At 35.3% G+C, this 16,278-nt stretch overlaps 1 protein-coding gene and 1 pseudogene across 22 annotated transcripts in view; one reads left to right on the plus strand and one right to left on the minus strand.

Annotated features, from left to right (window-relative positions):
* LOC113895237 (protocadherin gamma-C4) overlaps positions 1 to 16,278 on the minus strand; it is a 182,256-nt gene that overhangs the window by 50,942 nt on the left and 115,036 nt on the right. The gene's annotated exons all lie outside the window — the stretch shown is intronic.
* LOC113895242 lies at positions 6,390 to 7,107 on the plus strand (annotated as a pseudogene).

Consider the following 16,278-nt stretch of genomic DNA (forward strand, 5'->3'; position numbering starts at 1 on the left):
GGAACAGAATAAAGAAAAAACAATGAAAAGAAATGAGGACAGTCTCAGAAACCTCTGAGATAACATTAAACACACCAACATTTACATTATAGGAGTCTCAGAAGGAAAAGAGACAAAGGGTCCAAGAAAATAGTTGAAGAGACTCTAAGCTGAAAACTTCCTTGACATGGGAAAGGAGACACTCACTCAAGTCCAGGAAGAACAGAGAGTCCCATACAGCATACACCCAAGGAGGAACATGCCAAGACACATATTGATCAAACTCACAAAAATTAAAGACAACGGGAAAATATTAAAAGCAACAAGGGAAAACCAACAAATAACATACAAGGGAACTCCCATTAGGTTATCCGTTGATTTTTCAGCAGAAACTCTGCAGGCCAGAAGGAAGTGGCACGATATATTTAAAGTAATAAAAGGGAAAAATACTGTAACCAGAATACTCCACCCAGCAGGACTCTTCTTCAGACCTGACAAGAGAAATCAAAAACTTCACAGACAGCAAAAGCTGACAGAATTTAGCACCAGCAAATAAGCTTTACAACACATGCTAAAGGCACTTCTCTCAGTGGAAAAGAAAAGGCCACAAATAGAAACAAGAAAACTGAAGAATGGGAAAGCAGCTTACTGATAAAGGCAAGCATACATGAAATGAAGGAAATCATCCACACATATGATTATCAAAACCAGCAATCAGAAATAAAATATATTTGAAGAAATAATGTTGAAGGATGAAAAAAAAAGCAATCATGAGAAAAGGAGAGGATAAATGCAGGATATTAGAAATGCATTTGAAATTAAGAGACCAGCAACTTAAAACAATCTCGTGTGTGTGTGTGTCTATAAATACACACAGACTGCTATATCAAAACCCATGGATACATGTACCCTAATGTTCACTGCAGCACTATTTACAATAACCAGGACATAGAAACAACCTCAAGGTCCACTGGTGGAAGAATGGATAAGGAAGATGTGGTATGGAATATGAGTCATAAAAAATTAAATAATGCCATTTGCAGCAACATGGATGGACCTAGAGATTATCATACTAAGATAAATCTGAAAAAGATAAATATCATATAATTTATATGTGGAATCTAAAAAAAAATGATACAGATGAACTTACATTCAAAACAGAAACAGACTCACAGAGTTCAAAAACAAATTTAGGATTACCAAAAGGGAAACGTGGGAGGGATGAATCAGGAGTTGGGATTGACATATACACAGTACTATATATAAAAGAGATAATCAACAAGGTTGTACCATATAGCACAGGAAAATCTACTAAAAATTCTTTAATAACCTACAGGGGGAAAGAATCTGAAAAAGAATGGATATATGTATAACTGAATCAGCTGTACTACCCGAAACTAATACAACAGGGAAAATCAACTGTAATCCAATATAAAAGTTTTTTAAAGTTTCATAAGGAAAAAAAACAATAAACAGAGGAGAAAATAAAGACCACAATGACAGACATAATCATATCAATATTACATTAAATGAAACTAATCTTATTACATTAAATGGAACTAATCTTAACATACCAACTAAAGATCAGTGATGGATAAAAAAAGCTCACTATGTCCTTCTACAGAAAAAACACTTTATATAAAAAGAATGGAAAAAGATATACTATGCAATGCTAACTATAAGAAAACTTGAGTGGCTATGAGAAAAAAGTAGACCTTAAAACAGTGTGTGTTAACAGAGATAAACTGAGACATTTCAAAATGACAAAAAGGACAATGTATCAAGTATCAAGAAAATTTTAAAATCTCATTTGTCTATCTACCCAGAGAAAATTAAAAGGGACAAAGACAGCCATTACATAATAAGAGGATCAGTCCACCAAGAAGACACAGCCATCCTAAATGTGTATGTACCAAACCAAAGAACTTCAAAACACATGAAGCAGAAACTTGTAACTGAAAGGTAAAATAGACAAATTCACCAAAATATATGTAGAGACTTCAACAATTTGACAACTGATGGAACTGCTAACAAGAACATATAGGTAAACAATTGATAAAGTTCTTTTTCAATAATTGTTAGGATTACTAACTAGGATATTGAAAAAAGTGAATAACATCATCAACTAACAGAGTCTAATCGACACTAACAGAACATTCCACTCTAAAACAGAATACATATTCTATTCAAGTACCCATGGAACATTCTGATCATATCCAGGACCTTAAAACAAAGCTCAACAATTTAAAAAGATTTGAAATCACTCATAATATATGCTTTGAACACCCTGGAATTAAACTAAAATTCAGTAACAGAAAGTCAATAGGAAAATCAGACATTTGGATGTAAAACACAGTTCTGAATAATCCATGGGTTAAAGAGTAAGTCTCAAATAAAATTTAAAAATTTACTGACTGAATGAAAATGAAAATACAACATATCAGAATTTATAGGGTGCATAAAGCATTGCTGAGAGGGAACTATACAGCACTAAAATAAAGATAAAAATTCTCAAATCAATAACCTATAATCTCAGGTCAAGAAATGAGAAAAAGAGCTAAATAAACACAAAGCAAACAAAGCAAAAAATACTAAATTCAATAGCAAAAATCAATCAAATTGAACTCCAAGGTATGTATCCAAGATCAATTAAAACATGTATTCATACAAAGCTTTGTAGCAGATGTTCACAGCAACATTTTTCACAATAGCCCCAAACTGGAATCAACTCAAATATCCATCAATGGATAAATGGATGAACAGAATGTGGTATATCCATACAATGAAATACTATTCACAATAAAAGGAATAAAGTGTTGATACATACTACAATATGGATGGACCTCAAAAATATTATGCCAAGTAAAAAAAGCCAACACACACAAAAAACTACATATTTTGAGACTTCTTTTGTCAGTCCAGCAGTCAAGACTCTGCACTTCTACTGCAGGGAGCACAGGTTCAATCCCTGGTTGAGGAACTAAGATCCCACATGCCACATGGTGCGTGCAGTGTGGGAGTGAGAATTCACTGCCAACAGACACAAGGGAAATGTTCTCAAACTGGATAGTGCAGATGGCTGTACAGCAGTACAAAGTACTAAAACTGGTCTAACTTGTCACCCTCAAAATGAGTGAGGTTTATGATATGTAAATTATATCTCAATAGAACTGTTTTAAAAGAAAAATATACATCAATAGAACTGAAAATAGAAAAATTGAGAAATTTGATGGCACAAAAAGCTGGTTATTTGAAAATCAATAAAATTGGTAAACAAAACTGATAAACTCTAGCAAGACCAATATCCACAATGAAACAATGGGTATCACTACAGACCTCACAGACATTAAAAAGAAAATAAGGGGATATTACGAACAACTGTTTACACATAAACTTGACAATCTGGATGAGATGGACCAATTACTCAAAACTAAAAGATGCCACAAGCTACCCAGTATAATATCAGTTCAGTTCAGTCGCTCAGTTATGTCCAACTCTTTGCGACCCTATAAATCACAGCATGTTGGATTATCTAAATAGTTCTATAGCTAGTAGAGAAACTGAATTCAGAGCTTAAAATTCCCCAAAAGAAATCTCTAGGCCCAGATGGTTGTACTGGAGAATTCTACCAAATTTTTTTTTTAATTTTATCTTTATTTTGGTAAGACATTTCAGATTCCCTTGGATCACAGCATACCAATAAGCAAAATATACCCTTACTGATTCACTACACATCAAGTCCCAAATTCCCAATCCTAGGAAAGCAAGCTGCAGAATACAAGTGCTGATAACAACTATAGGTAGCATTTGAAACAAAAATAAAAAAGCTTTCACCACTTAAGTCAAATGAGGCTTTAATCAAAAAGAGACAATTCCACAGGGCATCTTTTCTCAACAGTAATTAATTCATTCAAGTCTGATTCAAGCTCAACTGACAGTGTTATGTTTGAAGCAATTGAGAAAAGGCAATCAACGTATAAGTGGTATAATACAGTATGTACTAGATTTTGGGGCAATCTCCAACTGCATTCAATTTTTAGACCTTGTTTTGGAGTCTAATTAAACAAGAAGTAGAGCTTTGACCCCATTTGGAGGAATGCAATGAAATTGCTCAGTCTTGGCACAAAGTCATGTTGCAGTATCGATGCTCTTTAATCAACTTGTCCCACACTAACTGATTCTCCAACAGCATACTTTCTCCAGCTACAACTTTGAAGAACACACAATTTTGGGGTTTTTTTCTAATTTTATTTTTTTTTAATTTTTTAACTTTACAATATTGTATTGATTTTGCCATATATCAACATCAATCTGCCACAGGTATACATGTGTTCCCCATCCTGAACCCTCCTCTCTCCTCCCTCCCCATACCATCCCTCTGGGTCGTCCCAGTGCACCAGCCCCAAGCATCCAGTATCGTGCATCGAACCTGGACTGGTGACTTGTTTCATATATAATATTATACATGTTTCAATGCCATTCTCCCAAATCATCCCACCCTCTCCCTCTCCCACAGAGTCCAAAAGACTGTTCTATACATCAGTGTCTCTTTTGCTGTCTCGTATACAGGGTTATTGTTACCATCTTTCTAAATTCCATATATTTGTGTTAGTATACTGTATTGGTGTTTTTCTTTCTGGCTTACTTCACTCTGTATAATAGGCTCCAGAAGAAAATTCTGTACTTCCAGTTTTAAAAAGTAGACAATCTATGGAGGCAACCATTTATATATCTGAGTATACACACTGATACTTCATGTTGTAAGAGAAGCTTTGATTTCAGAAGCATCATTTCATGAACATAGCATCAAGTATTTACACAATACATGTTTCATACAACATAATTTTAGAAACTTCAAGTAGCACAAAATTATAAAATTTTTTATCAAATTCAAGTTTCCAGTGATCTTAAAAAACAAAAGGCAGATTACAACTGCTTTTGTTCAACTGAAATATCCAGTCATGGTTATTATCTAGAAAATGCTAAAGTTATGTGAAAAAATATAGTCAAAGAAATGATTTTCAACCCTTTAAATATGCACAGCTAAACAGAAAATAAGAGGTTTGTCTCGCATGAGTAATTACGTCAAGGTGCTTTACAATCCTCAGCTGCTATTAGACACTATTTCAGGTTTTACATAATTTCCACAATCTTAATGCCACTATTTTCATTCAGATAAAATAAATGACCTTTTGAAGTCATTGACATCAGAAATGACACTTACGGACAAGAATGATAACTAGAAGCTGGGGAAAAACAGGTCTTTAGCAGTTTCTCTCCAAGTATGAGGAAAGCCATATAATCAATATACAATAGATATAATAGTTTAATGGGCATATTGTCTGACTTTTCTGTTTTCCTCTTAGCCACACACACACACAAACCAAATCTCTGCTCAAAGCAGGCACACTTGAGCATGCTATAGGGTCTGCATATGATTTTCCCTAATTTCCTAACCATCCAGACCCTGAAATCCAAGTATTTCAATGAAAACTCTTCTCTCATTTGCATGAAGTCTGAGTCACTTTAAGTAACCCACACTAAAATTCTACCAAATTTTTAAAGAAGAGTGGACATGAATTCTGCCTAGTCTCTGAGAAAACAGAAAACACTCTCCATTTCCTTTAATGAAGTAACTATTACCCTGATATCAAAAGCAAACAAAGAAAGCACAAAAGAGAAAACTACAAAACAATACTCCTCGTGAATACAGGTACAAAAACTCTTTAAAAATTATTAGAAAATAGAATTCAGCAATATGTCAAAAGAACTACACTTCATGACCAAGTGGAGTTTATTTCAGGGATGCAAGGCTGAGTCAATATTTGAGTTAATATAATTCACTTTATCAATAGGCCAAAGAAGAAAAACCACATGATCATACACACTGATGCAGAAAAAGCATGTGACAAAATTTAATACCCGTTTATGGGAAAAAACACCCCAAGAAAGCAAGGAATAGGGGAGCTCTTCCTCGAGTAATAAAGAGCAACCACACAAACCTAAAACAAATACTATACTTAAAAGGCTAAATTCCCCCCGGTAAGACAAAGATGTCTGTCATTATTTTTTAACATACTAGAAGTTCTAGATAGACAGTGCAGTAGGCTAGAAAAAGAAAGAAAAGACATACAGATGGAAACAAAGAAGTAATACTGTGCTTCTTGCAGATAATATGATTGTCTACATAGGAAAATTACAAAGAATCTACAAGAAAACTCCTAGAACCAGAAAGTGACTTCAGCAAGGCTGTAGGATACAAGATCAACATATAAAAATGTATTCTATTTCTATATACTATCATTGAACACGTGGAACTGAAATTAAAAACCTGACACCAGTTAACAACTATTCAAAAAGTAAAATTCTTAGGAATAACTAACAGAATATGCACAGAACTTGTAGGCTGAAACTTTTTAAACACTGATGAGCTCTTTGCCGCATCTACTGCGAGAACGAAGACCATTCTCAGCAACCAGACTGTCGACATCCCAGAAAATGTCGACATTAACTTGAAGGGACGGACAGTTATTGTGAAGGGCCCCAGAGGCACCCTGCGGAGGGACTTCAATCACATCAATGTAGAACTCAGTCTCCTTGGAAAGAAAAAGAAGAGGCTCCATGTTGACAAATGGTGGGGAAACAGAAAGGAACTGGCCACTGTTCGCACAATCTGTAGTCAAGTACAGAACATGATCAAGAGTGTTACACTGGGTTTCCGTTACAAGATGAGGTCGGTGTATGCCCACTTCCCCATCAACGTTGTTATTCAGGAGAATGGTTCTCTTGTGGAAATCCGAAATTTTTGGGGTGAAAAATACATATGCAGGGTTCGAATGAGGCCAGGGGTTGCCTGTTCAGTATCTCAAGCCCAGAAAGATGAGTTGATTCTTGAAGGAAATGACATTGAACTTGTGTCAAATTCAGCTGCTTTGATTCAGCAAGCTACCACAGTTAAAAACAAGGATATCAGAAAATTTTTGGATGGTATCTATGTTTCTGAAAAAGGAACAGTTCAGCAGGCTGATGAATAAGATCTCAGTGATCCTGCTGCAGAAACAACAAGATAGATGGTTCTATGGACTCAGTTGTGATGTTTTAAAGAGACAATAAAAACTCTTAATTTGAGGAAAAAAAAAAAAAACACTGATGAAAGAAATCAGAGTAAACAAATGGAGAGAAAGACACACAGTATTTATGGACTGGAAGACTCAGTAAAGATGTCAGTTCCCCCCACTTTAAGTTGTGACTCCTATCAAAATACAAGCAAATGTTTTTTTGTAACATAGACAAGCATATCCCAAAATTATATGTAAAGGCACAGGCCCTAGAATAGCTAAAACAATCTTGAAAAAGAAGGTGGAGAAATTAATCTAACCCACTTTAAGACTTATAAAATAGTCACAGTAATCAAGACACACAGTTCAATGAAACGAAGTAGAGAACTGAGAAACAGACCTACAAAAGTAAGGCCAATTTTTTTTTTTAAGCCATAAAGATTTATTGGCTCACATAACTCAAGTCCAGGAGTAAGTAGGTGTCATGATTAGTTTGATCCAGAGGCATAAATACGTCACAAAGACCAATTTCTTTCCTTCCTCTATTTAACATACAGTGGTATTCTTCATGGTGTAACTTCACACTAAGGCTGCCTGCCTCCTCTGTGGTCTTAACATGGTTCCTACCAACTCTTTCATTCTTCCATTTCCTGAGGAATAAAAGACATCTTTCTTAAATCCCAGCATACCCCTCCCTTCAACTTTGTTTGGCCAAGTGGTTTGTTTTTGTTTTGGCTCCGAGGCTTGTGAGATCTTAGTTCCTGACCAGGGATTGAACCTGGGCCACAGTGGTGAAAGCACTGGATCCCAGGAAAGTCCCAAGGTCAAGTGTTCTTTGACAAAGGCGCAAGAGATTCAATGTAGTCTTTTCAACAAATGGTACTGAGACCAATGGTCATGCATAGTTTAAAAAACTGACTCTCAGCAATTCCCTGGTGGTCCAGGGGTTAGGATTCCATGCTTCCACTGAAGCGGGTATGGGTTCCATCCCTGTTTGGGGAACTAAGATCCCAGAAACCACATAGCTTGACCAAAAAAGAAAAGAATGGATTTTCAATCTAAAAGACAGAATATGTTTTTCATTTCTTGTATAAATACCTAAATGCCTATGTTAGAGAAAAACATAGGAGAAAAAAATCTTCAGGACTTAGGGTATGTGAACAGTTCTTAGATATGACACCAAAAGTATGATCCATAAGATAAATTGCACATCATTAAAATTTCAAACTTTTGCTTTAGGAAGAGACTAGGAAGAAGATGAAAAAATAAGCTATAGGCTGGAAGACACTATTTCCAAATCATGTATCTGACAAAAGTTCATATCTAGAATATAAAAATAATTCTCAAAATTCAACAGTAATAAAAATATCCAAATAGAAAATTGGCAAAACACAAAAACAGGCTTCTCACTAAATTGATGGCAAATATGCATATGAAAAGATTATTATTAGCCAATACAGAAATTAAAACCAAGAAATATCATACACTTATTAAAACAGATAAAATACAAAAACAGTGACAATATCAAATGCTGGTAAAAAATACGGGGAAACCTGGATCTCTTATAAATTGCTGTTGGGACTCTAATGGTCAAATCCTCTGGAAACTAACCATAGGCTTACCATTTGATACAGCAATTGCACTTCTGGGCATATAAGCTACAGAAATACAACATATCACAAAAACTTGTACACAATGTTCATAGCAGCTTTATTTGTAATAACCCCCAATTGGAAACAACCTAGATGTCTTCCAAGAGGCAAAGTTAACTGTGGTTTATCCCTAATGGGATATTACTCAGCAGTAAAAAGAAACATTGATTTTGATACCTGCAACAACATTGAAAGATCTTAAGAGCATTATGTTGAGTAAAAAAAAAAAAGTTAATCTCAAAATGTTACATAGTATATGCTACCATTTATATAATGGTATATATAGAATGACAAAATTATAGGAATGGTAAACTGATTAGTTGTCACTGGGGGTTAGGGCAATATGAGGCAGTTCTTTGCAGTGATGGAATAATTCTGTATTTGATTGTGGTGGTAGTTACATAAATGCATGCAGATGATAAATTTGCATAGAACTATACGTATACATACACAAATGAGTACATGTAAAAATTGCTGAAATTTGAATAAGGTCTGTAGATTATAGCAATGTTAATTTCCTGGCTTTGATAAACTAAAAAGAAAGATACTATTAGAGGAAGCTGGGTGATGAATACTTGGGACCTCTGTACTGTCTTTGCAACTTCCTGTGAGTCTATAATGATTTTTAAATAAAAGCTTTTAAAAGTACATGTACTTGGGACTTCCCTGGTGGTCCAGTGGTTAAGACTCTGAGCTTCCAATGGAGGTGGCATGGGTTCAATCCCTGGTTGGGGAACTAAGATCCTACATGCTGCATGTCCAATAAATAAATAAAATGTTAAGAAAAGTATATGTACCAAATAATACAGCTTAATAGATGAAACAACAAATGAATCAAAACTGATATACTTGAACAGAGAAAGAGAAATCTATATTTTTAGTTAGAGATTTCATCTCTCCTCTGTCAGTGATAGAGTACACAAAAATCAGTAAAGATACAGAAGGCCTGAATGACACAATCAACCAATTTGACCCAGATAACTAACAGCAGAATACACACTGTTTTCAGGTGTTCAAGGAAGATCAATCAACATAGAATAAATTGATGATGAAAAGTTATTTGGGCAATCCTAAAATACTTGGACAGAGAAGGCAATGGCAACCCACTCCAGTACTCTTGCCTGGAAAATCCCATGGACAGAGGAGCCTGGTAGGCTGCAGTCCATGGGGTCGCAAAGAGTCGGACGCGACTGAAGCAACTTAGCAGCAGCAGCAGCAGCAGCAAAATACTTGGAAATTAAACCACACACTTTTAAATAAATCATGGGTCAAATAAGAAACTGCAGGATGTATTATAAAATATTATGAACTGAACTATAATGGAAATGTCAAATCCAAAATCAGTAGACTGCAGCTAAAGATCAGAGAAAATTTATTTAAATACTTATATTTTTTAAAAAAGAAAAGCCAATGATTCTAGCTACAACCTTAAGCAGTTAAACTAAATAAAAAATAGGAAATAATAAAGATGAGTAGAAATTAATGAAATGAACATATAAAGAATAAAAAATCAATGAAACCAAAAATTGTTACCCTAAAAAAATCAGACAAAGAAATTATGAGTAAACTACAGATCAGTATATTTCATAAACATTCATGAAAAAATATACATAGTATTACTATATTGAGTCCAGCAATCAAGAAAAGACTAGACTATGATGACCAAGTTGAGTATATTCTAAAAATGCAAAGTTGATTAAACATTCAAAATCAATATGTGATTAATATATTTATATTTTATTAATATTAATGCATTCAATTGATATATGATTAAACATATTAAAACAATATTAAACATTCAAAATCAATATTAAACAGAGTTAAATAGAAAAGTTATATGATCAGTTCAACAGATGAAAAAATTTGACAAAAATTTAACACTCAATGATAAACTCTCAACAAACTAGAAATAGAGGGAACTTCCTCAATCTAGGTTCATGGAGTTATAATGAGGAAAGAGTAAATGCTTTTCCTCAGAAAAGATCAGAACCAAAACAAGGATTTCCACTCCCACCATTTATATTTAATTTTGTCCTCAAAGTATTAATCAATGCAACAGAGCAAGTACAAGTAGACATCCTCGCTTTGTCTTTATTTGCAGAAAACATATTGTATATGCAGAGAAACCTAAAGAATCTACCAAAAAAATTGTAGATCTAATTAGGCCACTTATTGAGCACTCAGGACAGAAGGTCAATACACAAAAATTAACTATAATTCTGTATACAGCAATTATTAATTAGAAAATGAAATTTTAAAATGCCATTTACAGAAAACATTAAATGCTAAGCAATGAATTTATCAAAACATAAGATGATGATTGACATTCAGAAATCAGCTGCATTTCTTTACACTAATGATGAAATACCGGATAAGGAATGTAAAAAAAAACTTTTTAGAATACCAAAAATAAAACCTAGGAATAAATGTGACCAAGGAAGCAAAAGACTTAAACACTGAGAACTATAAAACATTAATAAAGGAAATTAAAAAGGATTCAAAGAAATGGAAAGACAACCCATTCTCTTAGATTGGCATAATTAATATTGTTAAAATGGCAATACTCTCCAAATCAGTCTACCGATTTAATGTGACCCCTATCAACTTATCCATGACATTTTCCACAGAACTAGAAAAAATAATCCCAAACCTAAATGGAACCATAAAAGACCCAGAACTGCCAAAGCAGACCTGAGGTAAAAACAAAGCAGGAGGCATGACCTTCCTCAACTTCAGACCATACTACAAAGTTACAGTAATCAAAAGAATGTGGTATTGGTACAAAAATAGACATGTGGAACAGAAAAGAGAGACCAGAAATAAACACACACATGTACAGTTTTCAACAAAGGAGGCAAGAATATAAAACAGGAAAAAAGACAGTCTCTTTAGCAAGTGGTACCGGGAAAGTTGGAAAACTGCATGTAAAATCAATGAAGTTAGAATTAGAACACACCCTCACATCAGGCACAAAAATAAACTTAAAGTGACTTAAAGACTTAAACATAAGACATGACACCATAAAACTAGAAAAGAGCATAGGCATTCTCTGACATAAATCATACCAATGTTTTCTTAGGTCTGTCTTCCAAAACAACAATAAACAAATGGGACTTAATCAAACTTAAACGCTTTTGCATAGCAAGGGAAAAAAAAAAAAACAAAAAACACCTATGGAATGGGAGAAGATACTTGCAAATGATACAATTGACAAGCGCTTAATTGCCAAAATGTACAAACAGCTCATACAACTTAACAACAAAAAACAGAAACCCCAATGAAAAAAAATAGACATTTCTTCAAAGAAGATATACAGATGGTCAGTAGGCACGTGAAAAGATGCTCAATGTGACTAATAGAGAAATGCAAATCAAAACTACAAATAAGGTACCACACATCACACCAGTCGGAACGGCCATCATTTAAAAGTCTACAAATAACACATGCTGGAGAGGGTGAGGAGAAAAGGGAACCCTCCTATACTGTTGGTAGGAATGTAACTTGGTGCAGCCACTATGGAAAACAGTATTGATGTTTCTCAGAGAACTAAAAATAGAATTACCATATGATCCAGCAATCCCACCCATCAGCATATATCCAGACAAAGTGAAAGTTGCACAGTCGTGTTGGACTCTCTGTGACCGCCATGGACTACAGCCCACCAGGCTCCTTTATCCATGGAATTCTCCAGGCAAGAATACTGGAGTGGATTGCCATTTCTTTCTTTACGAGATCTTTCCAACCCAGGGATCAAACCCAGATCTCCCACATTACAGGCAGATTCTTTAGCATCTGAGCCACCAGGGAAATACCACCATTTAAAATGACACATGTATCCTTATATTCATAGCAGCACTATTCGCAACAGCCAAAACATGGAAATAACCTAAATATGTACTGATAGATGAATGGATAAAGATGTGGTAAATATATACAATGGAATACTACTCAGCCATAAAAAGAAATAATACCATTTTCAGCAACATGATGCAACTAGAGATTAGCATACTAAGTGAAGTAAGTCAGAAGGATGATATCATATGATATCACTTCTATGTGGAACCTAAAATATGGCACAAATGAACCTATCTACAAAACAGAAACAGACTCACAGACATAGAGATCAGACTTGTGGTTGCCAAGGGGGATGGGAGGAGGGAGAGGGATGGATTAGGAGTTTGCAATTGGTAGGTGCAAACTATTACATTTAAAATAGATAAACAAGGTCCTACTGTGTAGTACAGGAAACTATATCCAATTTCCATTATGGTTTATCCCAAAAGAGTATAAAAAAGAATGCATATGTGTGTATAACAGCCACTTTCCTGTATAGCAGAGATTGGCACAACATTATAAATCATCTATAATTCAATAAAAAAAACAGAACATAAGATGATCTGCACACTGAAGAACACAAAATACTGCTTAGAAATACGAAAGAATTCTTAAGAGACATTTCATGTTCATGGATTGAAAAATTTAATAGCTACTTTTTCCCAAATTGAAGCTATAGATTCAATGAAACCCTAATCAAAATCCAGAAGCTTTTTTTTTTAAGTGACAGGATGATAACAAAATTTATTATATAAAATTAAAATATCTAGAATAGCAAAAACAATTTTGAAAAGGAAAACAAAATTGGACAATACTACCTGATTTCAAGGCTTTATTACAATGCTACAAATATATATGCATTAGAACAAGAGATTCCAGAAATCTATGGTCAAATGATTTTTAAGGAAGGTGCCAAGATTATTTAATGGGGAACTGATAGTGTTCTCAGCAAAAGTTTTCAAAGGGACAACTCACTATCCCTTGGGAAAAATATGAAACTTTACTCTTACTTCACACCATATACAAGCATAAACATGAAATGAATTGTAGACCAAACTATAAATGATAAAACTATAAAATTTCTGGAGGAAAATACAGGAGAAAATGATAAGAACTTTCAACAGCCAAAGACTTCTTAAACAGAACATAAGTAATACAATTATAAAAGAAAGAAATTGATAAACTGGGTTTTATCAAAATTATAACTTTGACTCTTCAAAAGATACTAAGAAAATGAAAAATCAGCCTTTAAGACAAGTCACAATAACCACAAAACATGTGCTAAAAAACTCAGATACAGAATATATTTTTGAAAACTTTCATAACTCAATTTTAAGAAGACAACTCAGATAGTGATGAACAAAAGATCCAGTCTTCAAGAAGAAAACATGCAAATAGCTAATAAAGGGACTTCCCTGGTGGCACAGTGGGTGGGAGTCCTCCTGCTAATGCGGGAGACACGGGTTCGATCCCTGTTCTGGGAGGATTCTACATACCGTGCAGCAACTAAGCCCGTGTGCCACAACTACTGAGCTCAAGCTCTAGAGCCCATGTGTCTCAACGACTGAAGCCCACATGCTCTAGGGTCTGCGAGCCACGACTGATGAGCCCCTGCAACTACTGAAGCCCCCTCAACCTAGAGCCACCAAGCCGCAACCACAGAGCCCACATGCTGCAACTACTGAAGCCTGTGAGACCAAGAGCCCGTGCTCTGCAACCAGAGAATCCACTGCAAGGAGAAGCCCACACTGCAGCTGGAGTAGCGTCCACTCTACAAGGAGAGAAAGTGCAGGCACAGCAACAAAGACCCAGCACAACCAAAAATTAACTTATCTTTTAAAAAAGGAAAAATAGCTAATAAACACATGAAAAGATGTTCACTATCTTTATTCAACAAGAAAACAAAGTCACAATGATAGAGTACTACACACCCACTACAGTGGCTAAAATTTAAAAGTCTGGCAATAGGAAGCATCGGTGACGATATGAAGCATGTGGAACTCTCTTACACTTCTGATGTAAATGTAAAGTGATATCACCGCTTTGAAACCCAGTTTCTAAACTTCTAAAGCTAAATATAAACCTTCTGTATTATATGACCCAGCAATCATGCTTTTAGTTATTTATCCAAGAAATAACACACACACACACACACGTATATATATATATATATATATATTTTTTTTTTTTTTTACAAAATAAGGCCTACGAAAAGAGGTTGCTGTGCTATGCTTAGCCATGTCTGACTCTTTGCAACCCCATGGACTGTAGCCTGTCAGGCTCTTCTGTCCATGGAATTTTCCAGGCAAGAACACTGGAATGGGTTGCCATTTCCTATTCCAGGGGATCTTCCTGATCCAAGGATCAAACCTGTGTTTCTTGTGTCTTCTACACTGGCAGGCAGATTCTTTACCTCTGTGCCACCTGGGAAGACCTCTGTGCCACATACAAAAAGACTTGTACAATAAATGTTCATATAACCTTAATCCAGAACACCACCTAACTGAGAACCACCCAAATGTCCATCAACAGGTGAGTGGATACACAAATTGTGATATTTACATAATACAACATGCATATGTGTGCATGCTCAGTCGTGTCTGACTCTGCAACCTCCCAGATGCTAGCTCATCATGCTCCTCTGTCCATGGAATTTTCCAGGCAAGAATACGGAAGTGGGTGCCATCCCTTTCTCCAGGTGATCTTTCCCATCCAGGGATCAAACCCACATCTCCTGCATTGGCAGGGAAATTCTTTACCACTGAGCCATCAGGGAAGCCTACATAACACAATACTGCTCAGCAATAAAAACGAACAAGCTACTGGTACATGCAACAATATGAATGAATTCCAAAAATATGTTGAGCAAAAGAAGGCAGATACAAATGAGTACAAGTTGTAGGATTCCATTTAGATAAAATTCTGGATTGCAGTGACAGGAAGCAGATCAGTATTGGCCTGGAGCCGGGGATGTGAGGATCTGATTTTGAAGGAGCATGAAGGAACTTTCTAATGTTATAGAAATGTTCTATATTTTGATTATAGCAGTGGTCACACAGGTGTAACTATCTGTCAAAATCCACCTTGGCTGTATAATTGTAAAAGGTACATTATACACACACACACACACACATATATATAATACTGCAATGAAATTGACTTTAAAGAAATTTTAAAGCAAAGTTCAAAAGAGTACATACAATCAGCTCTCACTCTGCAAGGCAGTGCAGGACTGTAAAAATGACCATGTAAGCTGAAACTGTGTAACAAGTGACCTTAATAAACAATGTGGGGAAATATGATTATTCCATGACCTTTACAATTTTTAAAATGAAAACATTAAAGAATCCCTTGTAGGGCCATTAAACAGCAATATTTAATTACCACATCATAATCTAAAACACTAGAACCACTGAGAATTAAAGGGCTTTATTTCTTAATAAAAATCTTATCAGACTTCTCTGGTGGTCCAGTAGTAAAGAATCCATCTGCCAATGCAGGCGACATAGGTTCTATCCCTGGTCTGGGAAGATTCCACATGCCCTGGGGCAACTAAGCCCATTCGCCACAACTCCTGAAGCCCAAGGGCCCTACCGCAACAAGAGAAAGTCCACGCACAGCAACGAAGACCCAACACAGCCAAAGAACAAAAACTTATCAAGAAGAGTTTGAAGATGGTTTGGCTTCTTCTCATCCTATAACTTACACAGCAAGCATCTTTTCTATGCCTTGGCCAACTGTCATACACCTTTTAA

This window comes from Bos indicus x Bos taurus, chromosome 7 (assembly GCF_003369695.1).
Source record: "Bos indicus x Bos taurus breed Angus x Brahman F1 hybrid chromosome 7, Bos_hybrid_MaternalHap_v2.0, whole genome shotgun sequence".
In the NCBI taxonomy this organism is placed as follows: Eukaryota; Metazoa; Chordata; class Mammalia; order Artiodactyla; family Bovidae; genus Bos; species Bos indicus x Bos taurus.